This window comes from Aegilops tauschii, chromosome 2, assembly GCF_002575655.3.
Source record: "Aegilops tauschii subsp. strangulata cultivar AL8/78 chromosome 2, Aet v6.0, whole genome shotgun sequence".
Taxonomy (NCBI): Eukaryota; Viridiplantae; Streptophyta; class Magnoliopsida; order Poales; family Poaceae; genus Aegilops; species Aegilops tauschii.
In genome coordinates this window covers 470,851,671-470,866,985 of record NC_053036.3, presented here as the reverse complement: position 1 = coordinate 470,866,985, position 15,315 = coordinate 470,851,671, and the positions used below count along the sequence as shown (strand labels likewise).

Here is a 15,315-nt window from a genome sequence, read left to right as displayed (position 1 = left end):
TGAAGAAGACAAGGTCGCCGCCACCGCCGCCGGGTCCTATGGCGTCGATACCAACTGGTATCTTGACAGTGGCGCTACAAATCATCTCAGGGGCGAGCTCGAGAAGGCCCTCCGCGAGAAATAACACGAGAAGGATCAGATCCACACGGCAAGTGGTGCAGGTATGAGGATAAGTCATATAGGTCATTCTGTTATACGTACCCCTTCTCGCAAGATTCATCTTAGAAAAATTCTGCATGTTCCTAGTGACAACAAAACATCTTCTCTCCGTTCATCGTATTACTATTGATAATCATGTGTTCATTGAATTCCATCCTTTCTTCTTTTTTGATCAAGGATCAGGCCACGAGGAAAGTACTCTACCACGGCAGATGTGTTTGAGGGCTTTACCCGTTGATTCCGGAGTTTAGAAGATCAAATAAACAAGCTTGTGGTGCTATCAAGCTCTCGTCCACACGATGGCACGATCGTTTAGGACATGACTCTTTTTCTTTAGTTGAACGCTTGCTTAAGAAAAATAAGCTCCAGTTTGTTGGTGAGCGACATAGTGAAACTATTTGTGATTCTTGCCAAAGAGCAAAATGTCATCAATTACCGTATCCCATATCTACCAGTGTCTATACTCAATCTTTGCAATTGATATTTTCTGATGTTTGGGGTCCTGCCCCCACCTCGGTTGGTAGACACACATATTATGTTAGCTTCATTGATGACTATAGCAAATTTTCTTGGATTTATCTCCTCAAGAAAAGATCCGATGTTTTTCAAGTGTTCAAAAATTTCCAAGCACGTGTAGAATGCATGTTTGATAGCAAAATTATTGTTGTCCAGTCCGACTGGGGGGGGGGGGGATATGAGAAGCTCAATTCCTTCTTTCAAACACTTGGCATATCTCACCATGTGTCATGCCCCCACGCTCACCAACAAAACGGATCCGCCGAACGCAAACATAGGCACAAAGTTGAGGTTGGTCTGGCCCTCCTTGCCGGTGCTGCCATGCCCCTCAAATTTTGGGACGAATCATTTCTTACGGCCGTTCACATCATCAACATGCTTCCTAGTCGAGTCATCAATAATGAAACACCCACATAACGGCTTCTTCATATCAAACCAGATTACACATCACTTCGTGTCTTTGGGTGTCCCTGTTGGCCTAATCTTCGACCATACAACTCTCGCAAACTTATGTTTCGCTCAAAACAATGCGTCTTTCTTGGGTATAGCGCTCAACAGAAGGGGGTCAAGTGTCTAGATGTTTCTACTGGTCGGGTATACATATCTCATGATGTTGTGTTCGACGAGACTAAATTCCCCTTTGCTGATCTACATCCAAATACCGGTGCTTTACTTCGGAAAGAAATTCTTCTTTTATCTCCTAATCTACCGGCCTTGATCAGGGGGAGTATAGCTCTAATGATCCTACTATGACTAACCCTCTCACCACTTTGCATGAGTTGTGTGATGATGCAGGAAGCCACGCTGAAAAAAATGGAACTAAAAACGGTGAAGAAAACTGCCCAACAGGGCCATATTTCATGTGCCAGGATCTGGGGAGCAAATCTCCCTTGGGATCGGTGTCTGCAGACCTGGCAGCAGAATCCGCCTCGGGATCACCGCCAGCAGACCGGTCGGGCCGATCCTCTCTGGACTCCACGCCGTCTGCTGCTCCCGCTGCATCCGACTATAAGCCAGCGGGCGGACCCGCCTGCGCCACGCGGCAACCAGCGGCTGGAGGAGACGCCACCCACGCCCCGCGCTCACCAGGGCCCACGTGCAGGCGCTTTCCCGTCCAACCCGTCTGCTACAAGCGGCGGGATCTGCGTCCGCCGACCGGTGCGGGCCCCACATCTGGCGCAAGGGGGGAACCGGCGCAATCATTGCCGCATGATGAGCCTAGCCAGGCGGGATCTTCTGCAGCGCAGGTGGCTCCTCCTGATGCTACCGCTGTGCCGCTGCGCACAGAGGATCCGGTGCCTGCTCCCAACGTAGCGGCAGCTGCTGCGCGCGATCCTGAATCCGCCTCGGGATCGGCACCTGCAGCTCAAACGGGATCTTCTGCGCCACAGGAACCAACTACGTCATGTCGTACTCGCCTTTAACAAGGGGTAATATAACCCATAAATTATAAACGCATGACAAAGTTTGGGATGGTATGTTCCGCAGGTGAACCAGGCGGGCCACATACACTTGAAGAAGCACTTGGTGATGAAAATTGGAAGAAAGCAATGAAAGAAGAGTACATGGCCTTGAAACGAAACAACACGTGGCACTTGGTTCCTTCACGGCAAGGTAAAAACCTCATTGATTGCAAGTGGGTATTTAGGATAAAGAGAAAATCCAATGGAACCATTGACCGCTACAAAGCAAGACTTGTGGCAAAAAGGTTTAAACAACGGTATGGCATTGATTATGAGGATACATTTAGTCCAGTTGTAAAAGCTGCCACTATTCGTCTTGTTTTGTCCATTGCTGTCTCCAGGGGCTGGAGTCTCAGGTAGCCAGACGTACATAACGCGTTTGTGCATGGTGTTCTGGAAGAGGAAGTGTACATGAAACAACCTCCTGGGTTTGAAAACAAGAATGCACCTTATCATGTGTGCAAACTTGACAAAGCATTATATGGACTGAAACAGGCTCCTAGAGCATGGTACTCGCGCCCGAGTCACAAAATGCAAGCACTTGGCTTTATTCCTTCAAAGTCTGACACCTCCTTGTTCATTTACAACAAATGCAACACTCACATATTTGTTCTCGTATATGTTGATGATATTATTGTCACAAGTTCATCTAATGAGGCTATCACATGACTTTTGAAGGATCTTAGTGTAGAGTTTGCTCTTAAGGTTCTTGGAGAATTGCATTATTTCCTAGGGATAGAAGTGAAGAAACATGAGAATGGACTTCATCTTTCCCAGGAAAAGTATGCAACAGATCTGGTAAAAAAGGCTGGTTTGCAAGGGTGTAAACCCTCACCTACTCCACTATCCTGTTCAGAAAGGTTGTCTCTTACAGAAAGACAACTTTTGAGTCAAGATGACAGTACAAGATACAGGAGTCTGGTAGGTGCACTTCAATATTTGACGCTTACAAGGCCTGATATATCACTTGCTGTTAATAAAGTATGTCAGTTTCTTCATGCACCCACCACAGTTCACTGGACTGCTGCAAAGCGTATTGTTAGATATGTCAAGAACACTCTGAATATTGGTCTGAATTTCAGCAAGTCATCATCCACACTTTTGAGTGCTTTCTCAGATTCTGACTGGACAGGTTGCCTGGATGACAGACGGTCCACTGGTGGCTTTGCAGTATTCTTTGGGACGCGGATTTGGTGAACATGGGTGCGCGCGCACCCTTTATGAATAGTAAATTCAAAAAAATGCTAGAAAAAATAAAAAAAATCTGATTTTTTTTTAAATATACATAGTCAACCGGTATACTCGCATATGAAGTTTCACGAAGAAATCACGTCCGTGGTAATCTGGGCAAAAATGACAAAATCAAAGCTATATTAAAAAACACTGTTTAATGAATAGTATGATCGCATTTGTATTTTCTTCACTAAGAATACCATGGGTGTTAATACATCCTGAAACTTCACACGTGAGTAGAATGATCGACTAAGATTCATACCGCGAAATTTCAGATTTTTTTATTTTTTCTTGTATTTTTTATGAATTTACTATTCACATGGGTGCGCGCGCACCCATGTTCATCTTTGTATTTTCGTATTCTTTGGTCCTAATTTGATTTCATGGTGTGCAAGAAAACATGCCACTGTTTCTCGATTCAGTACAGAGGCAGAGTACAAAGTACTGGCAAATGCTACAGCTGAGATCATATGGGTGCAATCACTGCTGAAAGAACTTGGTGTAAAAAGTAGTCAAGCTCCATGTTTATGGTGTGACAACCTGGGTACTACATACTTGTCTGCTAATCCAGTGTTTCATGCTAAGACCAAACATATTGAAATTGATTTTCACTTTGTGAAAGAACGGGTGGCTCAGAAGAAACTTGATATACGTTTTGTGCACTCCAAGGATCAGATTGCAGATGGATTCACAAAACCTTTGCTCACAAGAAGCTTTGAAGACTTCAAACATAATCTCAACTTGATGAAGTTGTGATTAAGGGAGGGTGTTAAACACATATGTCACGTTAGAGATGGCGCACCAGGAGATAGACTAGGTTGTTAGGAAGAATCTCTTTATCTTGTAACCTCTCTTATCTCCTTATCTCTTCCTCTCCAAGTTGTAATCTTTTTCAACAACCTGTATGCGCTATGATCAGGGAGGTGCGCCCCTGCTGCCTATAACATGTAACGCGCCCCCTCACAACGAGGGTGAGACGCTTTCGCCTATTCGCACACTGTGGTTCTCAAAGCCAAGTACTTTCCAAATTGCTCACTTCTTGAAGCCAGGGAGCAAGCAGGCATGTCTTACACTTGGAGGAGTACCCTTCGTGGCCGTGACTTTCTCAAGGAGGGAATTGTGTGGCGAATTGGAGATGGTACGCAGGTGAATGCATGGACTGGTCCGTGGATGCCGAGGGGAACGACAAGACGACCTGTTCCTGTTGCACACCAGGGCCAGTCAATTATCACAAAAGTAAACGAGTTGATTGATCCTGTTTCAGAAACATGGGACGAGGAGCTGGTGAAGGAGAGGATGATGCACGAGTAATTCTGGCGACCCCCTGAGAGCGGACATGGAAGATTTTCATATCATGGCACTATGACAAAAAGGGTTTTTCAGTGAAATCCGCTTACCAACTGGGCGTGAACCTGAAGGAGGCGAGTCGGTTTCAAGATGCGGCAACATCGAGCGGACAAAACCTGAATACGGCTCCGTGGAGTCACTTGTGGACACTGGAGCTTCCGGGTAAGGTTTGTATGGTCCTCTGGCGCTTGGCACATAATAGCCTTCCAACAAAGATGAACATCAAGAGAAGGCATATTGAGCTAGATACTAGATGCCCTATGTGTCTGAGACTCAATGAGGATGGCGGGCATTTGTTTCTGAAATGCACAAATGTGAAGGCTGTGTGGAGAGAGCAAGGACTGGATCGGAGGATGTCCGTCTAGCGTTGTGCCAATGCCAAAGTTCGCTTGAAATGATTGGATCGGAGGATGTCCGTCTAGCGTTGTGCCAATGCCAAAGTTCGCTTGAAATGATAAGGCAAGTCTGCTCACTGTCACATGAGAAGAAACTGCGTGTTGCTGTGCTCCTATCCTACGGGACTGGTGGACGACGAGGAATAAAGTTAATGCAGGCGAGAAGCAGAAATCAGCTGACGAAGTTAGTTCCTTTATCACAAACCATCCGAGGGACTTTGCATCTATCTGCTCTCAGCAAGCTGCCGGCCTGCAGTGCATCAGGTTTAGACTCCACCGGCTGCAAACATGGATGCTGCGTTCCAGGAGAAAACCTGGAGTCAGGGGCGTGGGGCTTTGTGGCAAGGACGATCATGGAAACTTCCTTGCAGCTGCTGCAGGCAAGATGAACCATGTCGGCTCTGCCCGTCAAGCGGAGGTGACTGCTTGTGTACGAGCTATTGAGGAGCTGCTGATTTAGGTGCACAGTGGGTCATATTTGAACCGGACTGCCTGACTGACTATGATCAACGCAATAAAAGTCGAGCGTGTGATGCTGCGGAGCTGGGTGTTCTCTTCAGAGAAGCAAGGAGTTTATGCCATATCTCTTTTGAGCGTTATGAGTTTATGTTTTGTCCTAGGGACTGTAATAAGGCTGCACATGTGTTGGCACAATATGCCATGGGTGCCGATGTGCCCCTCTTTGTTTGGGCAACTGATGCCAAGATGACTGCTGAGACGGCAGCCCAAGGATAAGTGGAATACAAGCTTATTCCCATAAAAAAAAGGCAGCGCTCAGCCACTCACCACGGGATAGGATTCCTCACAGCGGGCTGCCCTTCGCTCTGGACGACGTGCGGCGGCCTCCTGCTCCTCCTCTTCTCCATCTCCGTCCACACAGGAGGAGTGGCTCAACATCGGCGCCATGGCCGCGCGCCGTGTCTCACGTCGGCGACGGGTTCGCGGTGACGGCGTACGGGCGCACACCAGCCTATATGCTCTTCACAATGGTCTGCGACTCCAGTGAGGTACGCGCCGTCATCCTGGACGCCGCCCTCATGGGCCTCCCCGCCGCGTGATAGGTACTCTCTTCGTCCCAAAAAACTGGTCCCAAACTTGCCCCTTAAAGGCATCTTTAATAGTTTGTTGGTTAGTTTATTCTTTATTGGTAAAATATGTCATGTTATCAGTCAACATTTTAACATATAACTACTAAAATAGGTTGTATCTAGTTTTGCCCAATAGGATGTGAGATAATAAATAAGGTGCTCTCTCATTCTTTATTTATTGTATGTCACATCATAAAAAATCCTATGTGTCAAAATTCACCAACAACTATGTTACAACCATTGAAGATGTCCTAAATGGATGTATCACAACACATTCATTTGAGGGACAAGCTTTTTCGGACGGAAAGATACGTGCTTGTTGAAATGCCTCGTCAACCGCGCTCAGACATTCTTTTTCGCAAATACGCAAAAGCTTTGAGTATCATTGCATTGATAGGAAGAAAAAAGATGTGACGGTTACAGGATAGTCCCGTAAGCACATACGCGAGAGGGCGTGAGTGAGAACTACATTGGGAGTAAGGCGTTTCGGTGCCCAGGCTCATCTGCACCCGGTTAGAAAAAAATTCGTAAAAAATTGAAAACAAATTCAAAAAATTCCAATTTTTTTGTGTGATAGACAATTTGATGCGTGATACCTGCTCCAAATTATAAGTCATTTGGACATCTGAGCAGCTCTCAGAAAAAAGACAAATCGGGTCTCACGCATCAAATTGTCTACCACACAAAAAAATTGGAATTTTTTGAATTTTTCTAATATTTGTTTTGACTCTTTTCGTCAGCTCGGGTGTAGAGATGGATTTTCGCTACATTGGCACATACAAAGAGATGAGGCATGCGGTAGTCCCCGCATAGATTTTACAATTCTCTCTTGGATTTTCATACACTTAGCCGTGTACGTATCTTTGCTAAACTCGAACATATTGTTGTCGATCACTACGGAGGTAGGAGCATGTTGCCGAGCCCTTTGGCTCCGGCGGCGGCCCATTCGCGGACGTCTTCCTTGATGTCGTTGACTAGGAGGGGGATCAAGGGAGTCGCTCCGTTGAATACGCAGGCATTCCGCGCCTTCCAGAGACGCCAGGATGTGAGGATGATCAGCGAGGCCAAACCGCGTCACAAGGATGTGGGCGCGTCTTGCACATCCAGGGAGTACCCGTCGCGGAAGTCCAGCCCTAGGCCTAGGAGTGGGGTGTCGGTGATGCGATACCAGGATAGAACCTCGTGCCATGTCTGACGAAAGAAAGAGCAACCCGCGAGGAGGTGCTCCATGGCCACGACGTGTCTGGTGCACCATTAGTGGCCATTCCATCTATAGCCCTTTTCCTAGTAGTGTGGTCTAGGGCTCCTGGTCGCAGAGAAGGCACAACGGGGCGTGGGCGAGGCCGCGGCGAGCAAGGCGGTCGACGGTCTAGCATCGTCCTTGGAAGGCTAGCCAAAGGAAGATCTTGACGCGGAGGGGTGCCCAAGATTTCCATGTTAGCTTCCAGTAGGGCTCGATCATGGAACCGGCAAAGAGGGATTTGTAGCATGATTTGGCGGAGTACGCATCGTTCGGCGTCCAAGGCCAAGTGAGGAGGTCCGAGGCGTCGGAAAGAGTGGTCTGACTGAGCCACGTCCAGAGGTAGATGTATTGCACGAGGGCCTCGGGGCCCAGGGAGCCCTGCACGTCCTAGATCCAGGCGCGGTTGGCCATGCCCGCGGCCACATTGCGTGCCTTGCAGCGCCGGCGAGGCACCAGAACATGGACGAGGGGCCCAGCTCGGCAACAGATGCCCCATCAATCCAGTGGTCATTCCAGAAGAGGCAGGAATTGCCATCGCCAGTCGTCCAAGTAGTGGAGGCCCGAAAGATGGCCTGCACGACCGGGCTGCAAGGAATGTGAAGGTGCAGCCACGAACGGGTGAGGTTGGTCTTGCGCAGCCAAAGCCATTTGGCTTGCAGGGCGTAGGCGCTGTAGAAGACTATAGGATGCAACTCAATTGCATTCATCAGAGTCTGTTAGAATATATACAGGTGGTGTCTTGCGTGACAAGCCAACTAACCCTACAATATCTCTAGGAATCAACTATACAAGGCTAGAGATAATAGGTATCACGTTTCAACACCCCCCCCCCCCCCCCCCGCAGTCGAAGTGTCGGCGATGCAAAGACTGGAACGAAACTCCTGGAATGCAGCAGTTGGCAACCCCTTGGTCATGATGTCGGCAAACTGTTGGGTAGTCGGTACATGAAGAACTCGAAGCTGACCCAACTGAACCTTCTGGCGCACAAAGTGAACATCGAGCTCAATGTGTTTAGTGTGCTTGTGCTGCACCAGATTAGCCGTGAGGTAGGTGGCCGACACGTTATCGCACAAGACCATAGTGGCTTTCGGAAGTGGAATCCGAAGCTCACCAAGAAAGTGATGAAGACAACAAGTCTCCGCGACCACGTTGGCAACAACTCAGTACTCGGCCTCAACACTCGAACGGGAGACAGTAGGCTGCCGTTTAGAGGACCAAGAGACAAGAGAGTCACCGAAGAAGACACAATAACCGGACGTGGAACGTCGAGTGTTAGGATAGCCAGCCCAATCCGCGTAAGTATAAGCAATAAGCTCAGTCGAGGCAGAGGCGCGGAGACGAAGACCATAGGTTGGCGTGCCGCGAACGTACCAAAGAATGCGCTTGACCAAGGACCAGTGAACATCACGGGGCGAGTGCATATGCAAGCAAACTTGCTGCACCGCAAACTGGATGTCTGGTCTGGTGAGCGTAAGGTACTGAAGGGCGCCAACAATGCTGCGGTAGAGGGCGGCATCAGCAGCGGGCTGGCCAGCGGTGGCGGAGAGCTTCGGCTTGGCCTCAGCAAGCGTGGCGGCCGGCTTGCAGTCAGTCATGCCGACACAGTCCAGAAGATCAAGAGCGTACTGCCCCTGGTGAAGAAAGAACCCAGAGGCATCGCGTCGCACATTAATGTCGAGGAAGAAGTGCAACGCGCCTAGGTCCTTCAATCAAAACTCAGAGCCAAGATGACCAATGATGTCGTGAAGAAGATCCTCTCGGGAGCCAGTGACGACAATATCATCGACGTAGAGCAGAAGCATAGCCACATGATCAGACCGATGGAGCACGAACAATGACGTGTCAGAGGTGGTGCTGCGAAACCCGAGAAGACCGAGGAACGCCGTGATACGCTGGTACCACGCGTGCGGAGCCTGTTTGAGGCCATATGACGACCGTGACAACAGGCAAACATCATCCGGATGCTGAGGGTCAACGAACCAGGCCGGCTGCTGACAGAGAACCCGCTCCTGAAGATGGCCGTACAAAAAAACGTTGTTGATGTCGAGCTGATGTACGGGCCAGCGACGAGAGGCGGCCAGCTGGAGGACAACAGGATCGTGGAGGGTTTGACAACCGGACAGAAAGTATCGGAGAAGTCAACACCGGCACGTTGTGCCAAACCACGCACAACCCTGCGAGCCTTGTACCTGTCGAGAGAACCGTCCGGGAGGAGTTTATGATGAAAAACCCACTTGCCGGAGATGACGTTCGCTCCAGGAGGACGAGAAACAAGGGTCCAAATCCGGTTGGCGACAAGAGCATCATACTCAGTGCGCATGGCGGCGGTCCAATGCGGACCACTCAACGCAGAACGCACCGAGCGCGGAACTGGAGATATGGTCGTGACGTTGAGGTTGTGGTAGCGCGGATGCGGCTGATGTACCCCAGCCTTGGCACGCGTCACCATGGAGTGGTGACGCGGCGGCGGAGGCGAGCATGGACCACGGCGAGGGGCCACGACCGGCGGCTCGGTCGATGAGGAGGACGCGGGCGAGGCCACTATCGTCGGAGTCGAGGGCGTGGTCGACGAGGCCGGTGGCGTGGCCGACGAGGCACCAGAAGGCCCGGCCGGGGACGGCGACGAAGGCGCCGACGGGGCCGAGAAGGCCGACTCCTCCTGAGCCAGTGAGAAGGACCGCGAGGTGCGCAGAGACCCAAACGAGGGCGATGTTGCGGTCGGGGACGAGACCCCCGAGGGCCCGGCTGGGGGCGGGGCCGGGAGCAGGGCCGGTCCTGAGTCGGCCGGCTCCTCTAGAGCCGAGAGGTGAGGGCCCAGCGAGGCCCGGGGAACCTCCGAGGGCGGCGAGGCCACGACCGAGGACGGAGACTCTGACGGGGTCGCAACCGCGCCCAAGTGACGGGGTGGAGGGAGCGTAAGGGATCCATGAACCCGTCGAGGAGGGGCATCCAGAGAAGGCGCGGAAGGCGTCGATACCCGCTGAAAAGGATAAACAACCTCATAAAAATAAACGTGCCGAGACACGATCACATGACGGGACTCCGGGTCGTAGCAGCATAAGCCTTTGGTGTTGGGTCGGTACCCAAGAAAGACACAGGCTAGAGAGCGAGGTGCCAACTTGTGCGGCGCCGTGGCTGTGATATTTGGATAACAAAGGCAACCGAAAACATGGAGATCATCATATGACGGAGGTGACCCTAATAGGAGATGATGAGGGGTGTAGTTCCACCGAGGTTTACAAGGCCAGATGTTGAGAAGAAGTGTAGCAGTGGAAAGAGCATTGGGCCAAAACCGGGCAGGCATATGCGCGTGGAAGAGCAAAGCGTGAACACACTCATTGAGCATGCGAAGAACACGTTCGTCACGACCGTTTTGCTGTGATGTATATGGATGATACGTCTCCAATATATCTATAATTTTTGATTGTTCCATGCTATTATATTATCTATCTTGGATGTTTTATATGCATTTATATGCTATTTTATATGATTTTTGGGACAAACCTATTAACATAGAGCCCAATACCAATACCAGTTTCTGTTTTTTCCTTGTTTTTGAGTTTTACAGAAAAGGAATATCAAACGGAGTCCAATTGAGCTAAAAATTTACGATGATTTTTTATGGACCGGAAGAAGCCCCCGAAGCAAAAGAGTTTGGCCAGAAGAGCCACGATGCCTCCACAAGGGTGGAGGGCGCGCCCTCCATCCTTGTGGGCTCCTCGTGGACCCCCCTGACTTGTTCTCGACGCCAAAAATTCCTATAAATACAGAAACCCCTGAAAAGAAACTTAGATCGGGAGTTCCGCCGCCGCAAGCCTCTATAGCCACCAAAAACCAATTGGGACCCTATTCCGGCACCCTGCTGGAGGGGGAAACCATCACCGGTGGCCATCTTCATCATCCCGGCGGTCTCCATGACGAGGAGGGAGTAGTTCACCCTCAGGGCTGAGGGTATGTACCAGTAGCTATGTGTTTGATCTCTCTCTCTCTCTCTATCTCGTGTTCTTGATTTGGCACGGTCTTGATGTACCGCGAGCTTTGCTATTATAGTTGGATCTTATGATATTTCTCCCCTCCACCTTCTTGTAATGGATTGAGTTTTCCCTTTGAAGTTATCTTATCGGATTGAGTCTTTAAGGATTTGAGAACACTTGATGTATTTTTTGCATGTGTTCATCTGTGATGACAATGGGATATTCACGTGATCCACTTGATGTATGTTTTGGTGATCAACTTGCGGGTTCTCTGACCTTGTGAACTTATGCATAGGGGTTGGCACACGTTTTTGTCTTGACTCTCCGGTAGAAAGTTTGGGGCACTCTTTGAAGTTCTTTGTGTTGGTTTGAATAGTGAATCTGAGATTGTGTGATGCATATCGTATTATCAAACCCGCGGATAGTTGTGGTGACATTGGAGTATCTAGGTGACATTAGGGTTTTGGTTGATGTGTGTCTTAAGGTGTTATTTTACTAGGAACTCTAGGGTTGTTTGTGACACTTATAGGAATAGCCCAATGGATTGATCAGAAAGAATAACTTTGATGTGGTTTCGTACCCTACAATATTCTCTTCGTTTGTTCTCCGCCATTAGTTACTTTGGAGTGACACTTTGTTGCACGTTAAGGGATTGTTATATGATCTAATTATGTTATCATTGTCGAGAGAACTTGCACTAGTGAAAGTATGAACCCTAGGCCTTGTTTCCAAGCATTGCAATACCGTTTTCGATCACTTTTACTACTTGCTACCTTGCTGTTTTTTATATTTTCAGATTACAAAAACCTATATCTACCATCCATATTACACTTATATCACCATCTCTTCACTGAAGTAGTGCACCTATACAATTTACCATTGTATTGGGTGTGTTGGGGACACAAGATAATCTTTGTTATTTGGTTGCATGGTTGTCCGAGAGAGACCATCTTCATCCTACGCCTCCCACCGATTGATAAACCTTAGGTCATCCACTTGAGGGAAATTTGCTACTGTCCTACAAGAATAAGGTTGCGTAGTACACATCAAGCTCTTTTGTGGCGCCGTTGCCGGGGAGGCTAGGTTAGAGGCACCCACACCCCGTCAACTAAGCTCTTTTCTGGCGCCTTTGCCGGGGAGGTGAGTGCTTGAAGGTGTATTTTTAGATCTTGCAATCGAATCTTTTAGTTTCTCGTTTTATCACTAGTTTAGTCTACAAAATAAAATTACAAAAAAGTGGATTTGAGGTTGCCTCATATGCTTCATCTTTTTAATGTCTTTGGTGAAAATGATGGAAAGGAAAATTGTGCTCAAGTGCTAGAAGAAGAACTCTATAAAATGTTTGGCACTAAATCTTTGAATGATGAGCATGATTGTAACGTTGTTAGTATGAATTCTTTCAATATCCATGATGCTAATGATATGCAAAGCCAAAAGCTTGGGGATGCTATGTTTGATGAATATGATATTTTTAGTCCCCCAAGTTTTGATGAGAATATTTATTATGATGAAAGCATGCCTCCTATTTATGATGATTATATTGATGAAAGTGGATTTGGAGAGGTCATGACTTTTTTAATGATGATTCCACTATTTCGGAAGAGGTTCCAATTGATTATGAGAACAAAGTTGCTATCTATGATGATTATTGTGATGAGATGTATGCTATAAAGAATAATGATAACCATGAAACTTGTCATCGTGATTTTAATTTTCAATTGGATTATGCCTCACATGATAGTTATTTTATTGAGTTTTCTCCCACTACTATGAATGAGAAGAATTTTGCTTATGTGGAGAGTAATAAAATTTATATGCTTATGAATCATGAAAATAATGCTTTATGTGATGGTTATATTGTTAAATTCATTCATGATGCTACTGAAAATTATTATGAGAGAGGAACATGTGCTCTTACATATTGCAATAATATCAAGTTTCCTATCTAAGTGTTGAAAGTGTTGAAGTTTTCCTTGTTTTACCTTCCTATGCTAGTTGATTATTGCTCCCAAAAGTCATTTGCTCACAAAATCCCTATGCATAGGAAGTGGGTTAGACTTAAATGTGCTTGTCATATGCTTCACTATGCTCTCTTTGCATTTCAATTCTTATCTTTTACGTGAGCATCATTGAAATTATCATGCCTAGCTAAAAAGGCATTAAAGAAAGGTGCTTGTTGGGAGACAACTCAACACCATTCACTACTGCAGGATGCTGCTAACGCGACACTACGATCAGAGACCCCTTTACGAAACTGTGTGCGATGCATTAGTCACAAACGGGGATGTAAAAAAACTGTCAAAACGGGAGCAAAACGTTTGCGATGGCAGAGCCATCAAACACGGTTCAGATTTTAGTTGTGTGTGTGATGCAGGGCACACAGTTAATCCATTCAAACTGTTTGCGATGAGGCAGAACAACAAAAACGGGCAGCCATATCAATGTGTGTGCGATATATGGCATACAGTTCGCTCCGATGAACTGTTTTCTATTAGGGAGTGCAACAGAAATGGTTAGCCAGATCAAAGTGTGTGTGTGATATACGGCATACGGTTCACTCGGACGAACTGTTTTCGATTAGGGAACACAACAGAAACGGTTCAACTTAACAAGATGTGTGTGATACGTGGCAAACAGCCAACTCGGATGAACGGAGCGCGCCGCGGCGCCTCAATGGCGAGCAAAACGCTCGGATGGATGCGAGCAGAGCGCCGCGGCCACCCCAACGGCGAGCAACCACGTGGTCAACCTTCTGCCATCAATAAATTTTGACCTTGTTTCTCGTCACATTGCAGATTACAACGCAATAAGTAATTGCAAATCTGTTCACACCTATCAAACTAATATGTGTTCACACTTAGCACCGGGCTATAAAAACTACCCACTCAAAAATTACTTCACAGTTCCTCTCCTCATCATCCACAAAACTGGTCTTTCGTGTCAAGTCGTTCCGCCATGACCGGTAGGAGGAGTTTAGGGTGGACATATAACCAGGAAGCAAAGACCAAGGCCGCGGAAGCACTAGAGAGGTCCCGCCGCGAAGCCACAGCCGCAGCAGAGATGTCCCGGCGCGCCACGGAGCCCTCGAACAAGCTCTCACGGGCACGTGAGGGCTCTCACAAGCGCATTTGTGGCGTCGGCCATCGCGATGAGCTGGCGTTCCTGAAGTCCTTCGCCGGCGACGACGACATTCTTGCTGGTGTCACTACGCAGGAGGAGCTAGTTGACGGCTTGATGAAGCTGCTCAAGATCAGTGATGCCTTGGTTGACAAGGTGACCGGCCTCGTCGAGCAACTCATGGGTGACACTGCGAAGCTCCTCAAGGCGCTCGCCGAGAAGGAGGAGGAGGCCGCCAGCTGGAAGATGCTGCATAAGCAGAGCATTGCCTCGGGGATGACGCTGACAGCGGTCGTCGAGGAACTGATGGGTGACTTGAGGAAGCTCCGGATCGAGCGCGAGCAGGAGGTGGAGGAATCCGTGGCTGCTTTCAAGCAAAGTAGTGAGGAATTGAAGAAGGAGCTGGAGGATGTCGTCGCCCGGCGATCCATCAACGAGTTGAGACAGTAGCGACCCAGATCGTTGTCTGCAATTTCCTTCTTCTCTTGCCCCCGTGTCTTTCCGGCTTTGCCGAGTGTTGCATTTTAAATTATCTGGAATATGTAAGACAATTATTATCTGCGCCATTGTAAATTTGTAGTCATATTATCCGTTTCCATTTTATTTTTAGTCGTATTATCCGTTGCCCTATGTGGCAATTTAAATTAGGGCGGAATACGACTTGAAAACACGAACAAAGCAAATGCTGCCATGGGATCACAAGTAAACACCCTCCGTCCAGGTGCTTTAATTAACCCATCAATGGAGAAGTTATGAGTGAGGTGGGCGGCGTCCAGGTGC

At 48.1% G+C, this 15,315-nt stretch overlaps 1 long non-coding RNA gene across 1 annotated transcript; it reads left to right on the top strand.

The window, feature by feature from the left end:
• The first annotated feature begins 5,717 nt into the window (after window positions 1–5,717).
• Window positions 5,718–11,599, top strand: LOC141042059 (uncharacterized). The gene is made up of 2 exons (XR_012203870.1): window positions 5,718–6,174; window positions 11,013–11,599. It is a non-coding gene; the product is annotated as an uncharacterized lncRNA (long non-coding RNA).
• The last annotated feature ends 3,716 nt before the right edge of the window (window positions 11,600–15,315 follow it).